Here is a 14,484-nt window from a genome sequence, read left to right on the forward strand (position 1 = left end):
TCATGGCGTTGAATTTGGTTACTGACATTGTATTTTCAAAGAGGAGATAAGGGACGATGAATGGGAAAGATCTCGGGATGGAAGGATGTTGAGAAATGAGATGGTGACAGGGATGTAACAAATTATTAATACCGGGAGGGTGGCTTCAGGTATTGAAGAGGTAGGTCCCAGCAGAGCCCAGTTGGACCCGCAAGACTCACCTTGAAGAGGGACGTCTGCGCGGAAACCAACTGGATCCGCAGGACCCACCATGCTCAGAGACGTGACGTCCTTACGCGCAGTACGCAAGCTGTTCCCGCAGGAAAAGCCTCCCAATGGTGAAGTACTCTGCCTGTTCCCGCAGCTGCGGATACAAGCCATCAGGGAAGGCCACCCGCGCAGCAAGGCTACACGCACAAGGCACTTAGCTCTCAATCACTCAGTGTCACCTGAAGGAATGAGCAAAGCCGGGAACAATCCCGCACAAAGGCGGGAGGGGGAATACTCCCGCCCAAAAGCCAGTCCGTACGATACGGGAAGATCTTTTGTACTGTACCTGACGAGGTATGGGCAAAAGATCTGACCTAAAGATACGACAGCTTATTGACAACAGTATGGCGAGCAGCATGCTCCTGTACTGTATGTCACTATTAGCCGCTGCCTACTCACCAACTCCTGTCATACCACGTGCATAGCCGGCAGTTGCTGGAAAAGGGAATAGTACACAGCAGGCCTGGTCACTGTCAGCCGCTGCCTACCTACCAACTACCAGCAGGGCACGTGCGTAGGCCACAGTTGGTAGAACAGGGAATACTATTCAGCCGGCCACACCTCCTTGGAAACCTACCTTCGGCTATAAATACCCCAAATGGTATGATCAATCTCATCTAATCACATTATCATCATATTATACCTGATATCTGCTCTAGCAATCTCTTAATATACATTTATATTTAAAGAGCAATCTAGTCTGATTCTCACGCCGGAGGGTGGTCACAAGGAGGAACCCCCCCTTCTCAGTGACAAGCTCACGGTGTCTGTTTTGCAGGTTATCAGAAGAACCATCTTTGCCGGGTCTAACCCCTCGTGGGAAACATCTATCTAACCCCCAGGTTATCCGTAATCTGCCCGGGGGTCTGGTTAGTGTTTCTTCATTGGCGCCATCCGTGGATAAAAGCTAGAACTTCATTTCAGTTTTTTCAAACTTCTGGAAAGATGGTTAAAGAAACTCCGGTAACCACAACCCCAGTTACTGGGGGGAATACCGGCTACACAGTCTTTACAAACACTACCCGGTTACCCAAGCCGGGGCAAGTGAAGTAAATTTTACAAACACTACCCCGGTTACCCAAGCCGGGGCAAGTGAAGTAAATTTTACGAACACTACCCCAGTTACCCAAGCTGGGGCAAGTGCAGTAAATATCGCTCACTGGGATTCACCGATACCCAGTTAGAGAAACGAACAAGACTCCCCCGCCAAACACTCGATGAAGTTAAGGCATGGGCGGAGGCACGTCAGAAGAATTCCAAGCTGAGTTGGACGAACGCTTGCGTTCCGTCCAACAGGCTGACGAATTCGAAGAATACTTGGACGATGACTCGGAGGAATCCGACACCGACGCGAACCCTCGCCATAGGGCAAAAGGGAAGCGTAAGGAAACGGACTCCCAACCGAGAAGGCGTTTTGGAGAAGCCTTCAAACCAAAAAACCCAGGTGGAAGCCCACGTGACTTCTCCAAAACATTTAGACCAACTGTTGCAAATGCGGGAACGTCCAAATTTGCAAGGACATTGCGGAAGCAATTGCCCCAAAAAGTGCCAAACAAATGTCCAACATAGGCACATATGATGGTATATCTGACCCAGATGATCATTTGAACAGATTCATAGCGGGGGCAACCGTCAGCAATTGGACGGAACCTACGTGGTGTTACATGTTCCAAATGACGCTTGTTGGGCCAGCTAGAGCGTGGTTCGATCGTCTACCGGTCAACCACATCTACGACTGGGCAGACTTCCAGCAGAAGTTTAGCCAACACTTCAGCCAACAACGAAAGTATACCGAGTAGCAATGGACAATCCTCAAATGCATTCGAGAGGAAGATGAATCTTTGCTAGACTTCATCACTCGCTTCAACTCAAAGAAGCTTAGTCTGGGTAATATCAGCGAAGATCTTGTTCGCGCTGCTTTCATCCAGGGCGCGAACGACCCAGAACTCATCCGCACCTTAACGGGTAAAGATGGCATGCCATCCACATGGGATGCCATCATGACAGCAGCTAAAACGCTTTGCGGAAACGGAGAAGCAACTGGGTAGAGATCTCCCACAGAGCACAAACCTCTACACCCAGAAGACAAGAGAAGACAACGTCCTTACCGCCCGACTAAACAAAAAGCGGAAGCTTGGCATTTGGCAGTCAAGGGTAAACTTTGACACCTCATCCGGCTTGCAACATTGGTTAGGCGGAATGGATAACATACGGTCGAACCAGAACTCCAGATGGACGCCACTCACCAAAAGCGTCACCGAGATATTCGCCACTGAGGAGCTCCCATGGCCAAAGCCTCCAATAATCCGACATCGTCACAATGCTGATCGGAGCAAATACTGTGACTTTCACAGGACAAAAGGCCACAACACTGAAGAATGCATAGACGTAAAGGACATGGTCGAAGCATTTGTCAGAGATGGGACGCTCGGCACCTCGTGGCGCAATAAACGTTGAGCAGGCTGATGCGTGTAGAACCCCAGCTGGGGGAAAACACGAATAAAATTGCAGCTTCAATGTTGGAGACTACATACTGCGCAAACTACGAGATCCCGAACCAGGTGCATATCGGCTCGATGGCACTCCCATCCCAACAACATGGAAGGGAGCTCAATTACACAGTTTGCATGTAGATCAATTCCAAATTTGTAAAGAAAAGGCCCAGAGCCACTTCTAATAGAAATGATTCTCCTTAGAACATCGACGCTGATGATTTTACATTTATACTTTATGAACTATCAACACTGATGCCGGTCTTCACCGCATACATAAGTGTGAAAGTCGTTGCATGGGGAAGGCGGCAAAACCCGCATAAACCCAAAAACGACAAACCTTCACGCAGGTCAGTTAAAGGGCAAAGTTCAGTCATCCCACTAAATGAAAGTGCCGGTCTATCCACATGAATCATGATAGAGGAAACTGAACACTAACCTATTAACAACCGCGAGTCGAACGGTTAATTTATTCAACACGGATATGCCGGTTTTCACCGCATAATTACGTGGAAAGTCGTTGCGTGGGGAAGGCGGCAAAACCCGCATAAACCCAAAAAACGGCAAACCTTCACTCAGGTCAGTTGAAGGGTAAAGTTCAGTCATCCCACTAAATGAAAGTGCCGGTCTATCCGCATGAATCATGATAGAGGAAACTGAACACTAACCTATTAACAACCGCGCGTCGAATGGTTAATTTATTCAACACTAATATGCCGGTTTTCACCGTATAATTACGTGGAAAGTCGTTGCGTGGGGAAGGCGGGCAAAACCCGCATAAACCCAAAAAACGACAAACCTTCACGCAGGTCAGTCATAGGTAAACTTTGGCCAACTAAATGAAAGTGCCGGTCCTAACCGCACAAATCATGAGAGGAAACCGAACCTATTGACAACCGCGCGTTGAACGGAAAAACTTATTCAAAACAAAATTTCTAACAAAAGGATGAGGAAAACCTACACGCAGGTCAGATGTAAGTAAAGTTTAGCCATCCTACTAAGTGCAAGTGACGGTCCTACCCGCACAATCACGAAAGAGGAAGCAAAACTTCAACCTATTATCTACCACGTTCAAAGGTTAACTTATCCTAAACACTTAGAAATTTCAAAAAAGATGAGGAAAACCTCCACGCAGGTCAGATGGTAAAGTTTAGCCATCCTACTAAGTGCAAGTGACGGTCCTACCCGCACAATCACGAAAGAGGAAGCAAAACTTCAACCTATTACCTACCACGTTCAAAGGTTAACTTATTCTAAACACTTGGAAAATTGCTAATTTAAACTAAGTATGCAAGTCGTTATAAACGTTTATAAAGCAAGGAATCCAATGAAAATAGCGGTCTTACCCGCACAAAGATTTATATTTCACAATGATTCATTACAAGAATGGCGGGTAACTACCCGCTACAAGAAAATAAATCTATACAAGCTAAATCTATCCTAGCAGTGGGAAGGGATCTTCAAGATCAAGCTTCAGGGCCACTTCCACTTGGACCAGCACCATCAGTAGAGCGTGACAGTTCAAGGAAAGCTTTAAGGATAGCTAGCCCATCATCAGCAGCAGCAACTTAGTTCACCTTCTCCACCACCGGATGTGGGAAGGCGGCATACTGATTCACTGCTTGGTCATAAACAGCTTCAGTATCAACATTATACAAAGGGAAGTTGGAAGGCGGGATGCCTTTCTCAACGAACCCTAGACCAAGCAGGAAGCCGGCCTTTTCCCCATCCTCGTAAGAAGCGTTGAGGGCTGCGCTCATAGCATCGTCGTAAGACGTCTCCGTGAAGACTCGATGCACAACCTACAAAAAAGAAAATACAAGTATCAGAACCTTTTCTATTTACAAAGAAAAGCGTAAAGACATGAAAAGCATACCTGAGACAACGCTTCTCGAAGAAGCCAAGAATACCTTGGCAACCAAGTAACCTTAAGACGGGTGTGGGTACAGTGTTAAGGCAAAACCCTTCACATACCTAGCACCCGCAGGGAATTGAAGCTAAAAATACCTCGGCAACCAAGTAACCATAAGACGGGTGCGGGTACAGTGTTAAGGCAAAACCCTTCACATACCTAGCACCCGCAGGGAATTGACGTCAGGAATACCTTGTAAGTAAAGTAACCGTAAGACGAGCGCGGGTACAGTGTTAAGGCAAAACCCTTCACATACCTAGCGCTCCGCAGAGAATTGAAACCAAGAAGGATCTTCTGGGCAATGCTTGCGGAAACGGAAATAACATCCCCGCATAGCGGGAACGTCGAGAACTACATTGTTTGAAGCTCCAGGATGGAATTGGTGGTTTTAACATAATTGATCACTATGTTCAAAACTACCAAAACCTCATGGAGAATCCACACAAGTGGGACTCAACGCTCCTGACTTGCGAGGAGGTTACAGACCTACCCGCATCATACCCAAAGATCAAGCAGGAAAGTCAGGAATTTCTGCAAGTGACAAGGACTTCCGCGGGAAGAATCCCCATGGAAAACCTTAAAACTAAACCCTTTTCAAAACCCTTTGCTTAAGTCCAAAGTTCACCTCACTTTATTAAACATTCATGAGAAGAACATTGGACTGGGGGGACTTGAAAGGTAGGTCCCAGCAGAGCCCAGTTGGACCCGCAAGACTCACCTTGAAGAGGGGACGTCTGCGCAGAAACCAACTGGATCCGCAGGACCCACCATGCTCAGAGACGTGACGTCCTTACGCGCAGTACGCAAGCTGTTCCCGCAGGAAATGCCTCCTAATGGTGAAGTACTCTGCCTGTTCCCGCAGCTGCGGATACAAGCCATCAGGGAAGGCCACCCGCGCAGCAAGGCTACACGCACAAGGCACTTAGCTCTCAATCACTCAGTGTCACCTGAAGGAATGAGCAAAGCCGGGAACAATCCCGCACAAAGGCGGGAGGGGGAATACTCCCGCCCAAAAGCCAGTCCGTACGATACGGGAAGATCTTTTGTACTGTACCTGACGAGGTATGGGCAAAAGATCTGACTAAAGATACGACAGCTTATTGACAACAGTATGGCGAGCAGCATGCTCCTGTACTGTATGTCACTATTAGCCGCTGCCTACTCACCAACTCCTGTCATACCACGTGCATAGCCGGCAGTTGGTGGAAAAGGAATAGTACACAGCAGGCCTGGTCACTGTCAGCCGCTGCCTACCTACCAACTACCAGCAGGGCACGTGCGTAGGCCACAGTTGGTAGAACAGGAATACTATTCAGCCGGCCACACCTCCTTGGAAACCTACCTTCGGCTATAAATACCCCAAATGGTATGATCATCTCATCTAATCACATTATCATCATATTATACCTGATATCTGCTCTAGCAATCTCTTAATATACATTTATATTTAAAGAGCAATCTAGTCTGATTCTCACGCCGGAGGGTGGTCACAAGGAGGAACCCCCCCCCCCCCTCTCAGTGACAAGCTCACGGTGTCTGTTTTGCAGGTTATCAGAAGAACCATCTTTGCCGGGTCTAACCCCTCGTGGGAAACATCTATCTAACCCCCAGGTTATCCGTAATCTGCCCGGGGTCTGGTTAGTGTTTCTTCAGGTATAAACATTGTCATTGGGAGGATTATGCAGAAGAGAGTGAAGGAGTAAAATGGGAGGATGAGTTTTCTTAGTAGAAAGAAGAGAAATATTAGATTTCCTTTCTTCCAAATGCTAATCTGTATAATATATACACCAAATTGAATCATTAATTTCTTGTTTTTACATGTTAAAAATATAACAATTTGTGAAAGAAAAAAGAAAACTTTAGGAAATGAAAGTACAAGTATTTCAAATCAAGTTAAAAGCCAGTTAACCCATGGACAAAAATATTTATTTGGCCCAACTTAAAATTATAAAAAAACTCTACAACTAAAAAAATTGTTTACGATCAAAACATAAGTTTTAAACTTCAATACACCCAATACATACAATAACTAGGGTTTTATTCAAGTAGGTTGCGACTGGAAGCTCGCAAAAATATAAATTAAGAAAAGTTAACTCGAATCAACTCTTAAATAAATGTGTCGAGTCGAGCTAACTCGTTTAACTTTCGAGCAGAGGTGAGCTCCCTCGAATTAAGCAAGCCATTCAAGAAGCCCAACTTTTACTGAAAATTAAACTGATATTCATGTTTAAAATGAACACTAAGTTTTCAAAACTTCAAAACTAAAAAATTTGGCCAACCAAACCTTTAGTGGGCTCAAGCTTAAATTTTTGCTCGTTAAGAGGTTTCAAGCCAAGCTGACTCATTTAGCTTCCAATTGGACCTCGAGCTGCAGCTGACTCCGCTCGTTAAATGATTTTCTATGCAACTAATTTGCAGCAAAATAAGGCATACCTTGGATTTAATGATATCAGGCAAGCAAAGCCTAAACAACTGCATAGGACCCGAATGCCATCTGTGTTGTTGCTTTCTATAAGCTTCGTATGATTCCGGCAACTCACATTGGCACTATAAGGATTGCATAAATCATCGTCAACTAACGACTTGACCTTAAAAGTTAAAATTTAATATAAATATATAATACCTCTACATCATTGAGAAAGATCATTTTCCATCCATGAAGATGAGCTCTTACAGCAATGTCCATATCCTCCACGGTGGTGCGCTCCAACCATCCGCCGGAATCCTCCAAAGCCTTAATCCGCCACACTCCGGCTGTCCCATTAAACCCAAAAAAGTTCAAGAAAACCCCATTCACTTGTTGTTCCACTTCAAAATGGAACGCTAGATTAATATATTGTAACCTCGTCAATAAATTCTCATCTTTGTTCACAAACGACTAACGTGCTTGTACCAATCCCAATTCTTCGTTATCCTATAAATTTCAAACAACTTATTTCTCCTTAACCATGAAAGGTGATGATCATGTGATAATTAATGAGAAAGTACATATTTTTTTTATTGTGCTTTTGTTGTTTGAAGTTGTAATAATATAATTCCATGTATGAGTGTTTGGAATATTAATTTATTTGTATGTGAAAGTGACAATATGACACTATTTTGAGGAAACAAAAGGGGCAAGAGTTTGAGTTTTTTTTTTTTTTGAATAGTAGTAAACGTGCCTTAAATTAATTAGGTTTAAAAGGCAATTTTACCATACCTTTGGACAATCGCTTAATTTGGTCTTGGGTGTCGATTTTCCTGACACGAAAACACGATAATAATCTAATACGAAATTTGGTTTAGTCTAAACGGCTTTGTGTTAGTTTTAGTAGAACCGGCTAACACGTTTAACTAAAAACAATGAATTTTGGTTAAGCTAATGGGTTTACAAGTTAACTCTCGGTCGTTAAATATTATAAAATATATTGTTCCTGGTGCTTGTAACTGCTATTCTTTTCAATATTCACCGTTCGAGCATCCACAACGGGGTGGCTTGCCCGTGGTCTGGATACATGTGGCAAGGGGCAAACTAGGATCAAGTGGACAATCATCGTTGTAGCTCTAAAGTCTGTTGAACGAGTTTGGTTCTGCAAACGTCTGACGGACGAGAATACGTGGGCCCATTAACATTTTTAAGCATTGCTGATTTTTAGCAATAGATAAAACGGAACTGACGGGAAAATCTGTTGAACAAATTTGTACCTTAATCGCTGCTACATATCACCAACCGCCGCCGCTTCACGCCTCATTCCGATCTCGTTTACAAATCTCCGATTATCTCCAGTGAGTATATGAAATTTGGGGGGTTTGCCGATAAAGAAATTGAAATTGGGGGTGGGTATGATGAATTTAGGGCTTATGAAAAGATTGGTTGGTTGATTGAAATTGAATTTGAGAAGATGAGATGGGTTGTTGAGTTTGTCGATGAAGATGAAGAAAGATATTTTTGTGGTGTTGGTTCATGTACTCTGATGTGAATTTGAGGTTTTGTGGGTGAGTGTATTAATATTTTTATTGTTGAATTAAATAATTAATAATTAAATGCATGAAAATATAAAAAAATTTAAATAAACTATTTTAACGAAAATCGTATATTTGAGCAAACCTTAAGAACGATTTTAGTACTTCACTCTTAACTAAATATAAAGTAGTAGGTGATGATGTGCCGGTTTGTAGAAGTTTGTTGTTGTGAAAGAAAATGTGAGTTTTTAAGAAAAGTTTGAAATCTGATATGACGGTTTGTTGATGTGGATGCTCTTAGATCAAGATTTGGAGAAATTTGGACCTTAAACATGTCTTTATAATCCTTCTAGAAGGGGAGGTTGAGAACAGTTGTTGTTTCTTTGGATTTCTTCCCACGTTGTCTCCAACACCGCAATATGTGGAGCCATGATTGATGTTGATATAGAACGATATAATCCTTCCAAAGCGCATATGCATCCCATCCCATCCCATCCCATCCCATCCCACCGATTTTAGATTACGGCAAACCAAAATAGAGTAGGTAAATTTCTGTGTTCATAACTTTTTCATTAATTAATTCGAATGGTTCCTTTTTGGCAACTCCTTTCCCAAATCATATTACATAAAAACCCTAAACTATGTCTACAATTTGAGAAATAGCGAAGACCGTGCTAGTGGTGGTGCTGGAATATATGGCGGCTTAAAAACTTTCATGGTCAGTCTTTAGCTCTCGATCTCTTACAAATGCATGCATCAATTTCCATTGCTATCTCTATTATGTTTATCCGTATTAGTATCGGGTGGTCAATCCCAACTGTTTTTTAAATTTTGAACTCATCTCTTAGAATAATTTGTTGATTGCTTGAATTTTAGGGTTTATGCTTCTTCTTTTATGGATGTATATCCATCAAATTATAAAAATATCACCCATCCATCCATCCATCCCATTTCCTAAATCCCCTTTTTATCAGTTTTAGAAAATAGAGCCTGTTAACAACATGGTAGGGTAAATAAAAAACACAGATCTTTGCTTTTTAGTTTTCATCATCAGCACTCACAATCAGATCAAAAGTGTTTTGGTGTGTAGTGGAATTCCTATGAGAACTATGGGTAATGTAATTCAAGAAATTTTTAAATAGCAGGTATATTATTATTTATATTTAAGGAAACTGAAGCCTTCTTAATTTTGCAAATTATAACTGACATGCGACTTGTAACAGGGAAAAAGAAGTCAGTATATTGAGGCATGTAAATCACATCCGGTTCATGCTACTAACAAAAAACCGCAGCCCGTTGAGATTATACTATTATACCATGATTTTGAACTATAAGGACTTGTGATTATTATTGAATACGCTATGACCTTTGACCTAATTTACTACTTATTTTGACAGGTGGAATTATCAGTTTGTTGTTGAAACCTTTGATGATGCTCCAATTGCTAATTTTGAAAGCTATAATAAGATGGACAATTTGGTCCGTGATGCTCATAAATCTCAAGCAGAATCTTATTAAATGTTTACAAGATTTGAAAGTTCGGTTATCATGTATATATGATTAAAAATTCATTTTTTTTTAATTTGCAGCCGATAATGTTAAGTTTTGTGGCAAGCACTTTGGGTTCAGCTAATCGGGATGCGGGACAAATTTTTAGCTTATATGGTTTCTTCTGTTGGTGAGGTAAATTACTTTTCTGCTAACTTTATTTTAATATTTTGTTTATTTTTTTTCTAAATCATAGTAAATATAACAATTGCAGTTTTCTAGGATGTTTATAATGAAAAGGGGGATAATCTTCATTACTTCATTATCATAATTGCACTGGGTTACACATCCAACGCCGGTTACATGTGTGTCGGCAGTTCGGCACCGGTTACAAGATCAATAATGTGTTATGTGTGTACCAGCGACGAGTTACGTGCACCGCCTTTGATTAATGCACTCTTATTGTTGGGGTCACTACATTAAAATGAATTCGATTCGGTGATTAATGCAAATGAGTATTGTCAGCTTGCATTACAGCTACCTTTTCTGCTGGAATTACCTAAGCTACCATTCGAGTTCTTAGGTAAACGGATGATTACAGGTTACATTGATTTGATGATCAAGGTGTGTCATGCCAAGTTGCTAACTACTACTTATCTAGATTATGGTCTTTGTTTTATTTTAATACTTAATGTTACTTCTTTTTTTTTCAGATTTATCCTAAATGGAATATGAGCTAACAATTTGATAAACTAAAGTCGGTTGATGTACTTAAAGTAAAAGGGTAAACCATTTTACTAAGCTTATGTACCTGTTAATCTGACAAATATTACACATATGAACCTATTTCTTTAAGAAAGAGTCATGATAGCCAGGTTTATAAAATTTAATGAACTATTTAACTACAGTGCCCTTTAAAATAGAGGAAAGTTCATTGTAGCCAACTCTATTATGCTTGAGCAAAAGGTACTAATTCGATTTTGTTATTGTTGCTATTTTGCTAGATCTTGACATTAAATATGTGACCAAGGCTTGCAAACTGTTTGGATTAACAACGTTGGTGGAGGTTTGTGATATTTTATTTTATTATTTATAACTGTTCAAAAATTATACTAGAACAATAACTAATTATTTTTTGGGGGTTTGTTTTGTTCTTAGGTGCATGATGAGAATGAAATAGATCATATTCCTCCGAGATTCAGCACTCCCAAACCTGTCAGGCTTTTCTTTTTGAAGAGTATGCAGAAATGGTTTGATGATAATATTAGTAATACAAAACTTTAATGCATTTTAGGATGTTTTATGTGGTTTTTGTACATGTGGATAATTCAGTTTGGAATATATTAAAACGTACATGTGTGTTCTAACAATATGAAACCCTTAGAACTGGAATCAAGTTTTTCATAGAAATGTATGTTCAGAGGATGATTTTTTTTTTTTGAAACACAAAGTTGACAAGAAAGTACTTAAAAAGTGTTTTTCTTTAAATGATCCATTTTTTTAATTGGGTGTAAGAAATTTTTGTAGCTAGATTTAGAGTTCTCTTTTAAAATAATTAAAAGTCAAGCTTTTACATATATTATTTTGGTTTAATATGCAAATTAAGAACGATAGTTATACTATTATAAGTTTATAACATTCAACTAGTTGTTCATCGGACGGGTATAAACTAGTTTGTTCTTGTTTTAAAATATGTATTTCTGTAGATGCTTAACATTATTGGATAGTTTATGCCAAGATTTATAAAATAGAGAAATTAATCTCACTTTTATAATTTAAACGTGATTTTTTTTATATATATTGGCAATTTTTGTTACAAATTTAAAGTTTCAGAATATTAATGTGCAAAACATCAAAATATTCCCGCAAATATTAATTTGTTGTTGTCAGACATATTTTCAGGTTCATACGTGTTGTGTTCAACCCACCAACCCTGACCCATTTAGCACCTCTACTAAAAATACTTATAAATCCCAAAATAACAAACATATATAATCTAGTACGTACCTTAAAAGGAGTAACTGTTCTTGTGAGGAAATCAGGGGAGGGTTGGAAATCAGCATCGAAAATGGCAACAAATTGGTAGTTTTTAGCATAACTACAATTCATAGCAGATTTAAGATTGCCGGCTTTATATCCATCTCTAACCACTCTCTGTCTGTAAACAATATTAACACCATCATGTTTCCATTTATGAACCTCCTCTTTAATCAACCATTGGGTGGTTGGATCATCCGAATCATCCAAAACTTGTATCAAAACTTGGATTTCAGCCAGTGTAAATTGCACACAGCCTCAATTGATTGCTGATACGCCAATATATGATGTTGTTTATAAGCCGGATTCTGTATTTGATTTCCAAATTTTCATTTGAATGTTATTGTTCATACAGTATGAACAACAATAATATTCAAATGAAAATTTTGAATCATACTTTCACCAAGAAATTGGCTCCTGGGAATTTAATACAATGATTTTTTAGTAGTGCAGTCAATTTCTGACACTAACACTGTGTTTCCGAGTTTCATTTAAGGAGATAAAAGAAAATGATGAGAATTACAAGAGAAAAGAAAGAGAGGGGGAGAAAAATGTGTCACTTTATTTTGTGTTCCCGAGTTTAATGTAAATGGAAGGAAAGTGAAAGAAAATGCAGGAATTAATAGACAATTAATGATACAAACATATTTTCTCTCATAATCTCTACAATTTGGAAAAGATGATTATACACTTAAATTTTCTAGTCTTTTCTCTCCCTCTCCTCCCCTCCCCTCCCCTCTCATCCTTAAAAAATCTTTGGAACATGATTCCTTCCCCTTTTCTTCTCCTTTCCTTCCCCTCCCCTCTTTAAATAAGACTCGGGAACACAGCGTAAACTATTAACACAGACACGGATTTTAACATATTTTGGTTTGAGTTTAACAGCTTTCGTATCTTAAACAACATAACATGTTTAAATTCGTGTCCAAATAGGTCAAAGACATGTTACCTGTTAGTAACATGTGTAGATTTTTAAGTATATATACTTACATTTTCACTCCTCCGCGTCAGAACCCGATAAAGTATTTTTAATGGTTGTTATGATTTACTTCAATGGTTTTTTTTGTTTCAAGTATGTTATGAATTTGTGATTTTTTGTTTAAATATGTTATGCATTATGTATTAGTTAAGACTTTTTGCTTGCTAACCAATTACTAAACTGGTTCGTGTTCGTGTTTAATACCACAGGTCATCGTGCCTTATCGGGTTTGACAGCCCTGATTTTTAGTAGTGTAGTCGGTATCCATATGATGGCTAGCTTGCTTCATTTCAAAGCGTATAAAGTAAAAGTTTGTTTTATACGGTTTCTATGATGTTAGATGCATGTGGTCTTCACGGGTCGTAACATTGAGCCCCTAAATAATGAGACCGGTATACATAAGAAAAGAAAACTGATCTAATGGGACATGGAAGTTACCTCTTTTTCATTACACATGGGGATTTGAACAAGAACCATGGGGAAAAACCTGTCACCATCGCCAGCTTCAATATCCAGCTGCGAGCTTGGATTGGCAACGGGTGGTTTAATTATCTTTCGAAACCGAATCCAACAACAACCCAAACACAGCACGAATCTATCCAAACTCTGGATCAAAAACAGACAAACACATGTGTTCGCCAACAACTGCAGGGGCGGTGCAATATACTCGACCCGGATCAAAACCCATTTCGAATAAACCCAATCAAAGAAACCCTTGAACGCCAGCGGGTTCATAACCGTATATAAATACTGCAAATGCAGATCAGGAACTCTAAATTGCCACCCTTTGAAATAAGCAGCCACCTCAAACCCTAACATTAGAAAAGATAACCAAAGACACGCCTTTATGCACGCATAAAACCTCTGCATGTATTTCCCCGTGTCAACTTCTGCGTCCGTACGCCCTGCGGTCACGCGGCGTCGCACAGCGTACGTGAGGGAAAAGGTTGTGGAGGCAATGCAGCCGGCGGCATGGTGGGCTTTGAGGAATAGAACCCACGTGAGTTGTTTGGCGTTCTTGTCACGGTTGACCTTGACCATTGACCAGTTGTTGACCACCACGGGAGTCACCCGGTGGGCCTTTTTCACCCACCAACTCGGTGCCATTTTGAGGAATCACAATGATTAACGTTGTGTTTATGAACATGCAGCCAACTGGGTACGTTTTGAAATTATATGGTATTTGTATGTTGTGGTGTACGTCTTCTTATTGTTTCTTTGTTTGAAAAATGGCAAATGCATGTACGTAATGAAGTATTAGAAATTAGAAATTGTTGTTTCAAAAAATCCAAAGTTGCATTTCATGAATCTGGGAACAGAATTAAATTAGAAGATGGATTGGGAAACATTTAATATTTAACACAACAATAGAAGAAGACGATCAC

The 14,484-nt window shown here is 40.2% G+C and overlaps 1 pseudogene; it reads right to left on the reverse strand.

Moving 5' to 3' along the window:
* Positions 1-7: 7 nt before the first annotated feature.
* On the reverse strand, positions 8-14,225 carry LOC143608126 (putative xyloglucan glycosyltransferase 12; annotated as a pseudogene).
* Positions 14,226-14,484: the final 259 nt, after the last annotated feature.

This window comes from Bidens hawaiensis, unplaced genomic scaffold (assembly GCF_021521415.1).
Source record: "Bidens hawaiensis isolate Kalapana, Puna unplaced genomic scaffold, B.hawaiensis_p1.1 tig00099256_1, whole genome shotgun sequence".
NCBI classification, from domain to species: domain Eukaryota; kingdom Viridiplantae; phylum Streptophyta; class Magnoliopsida; order Asterales; family Asteraceae; genus Bidens; species Bidens hawaiensis.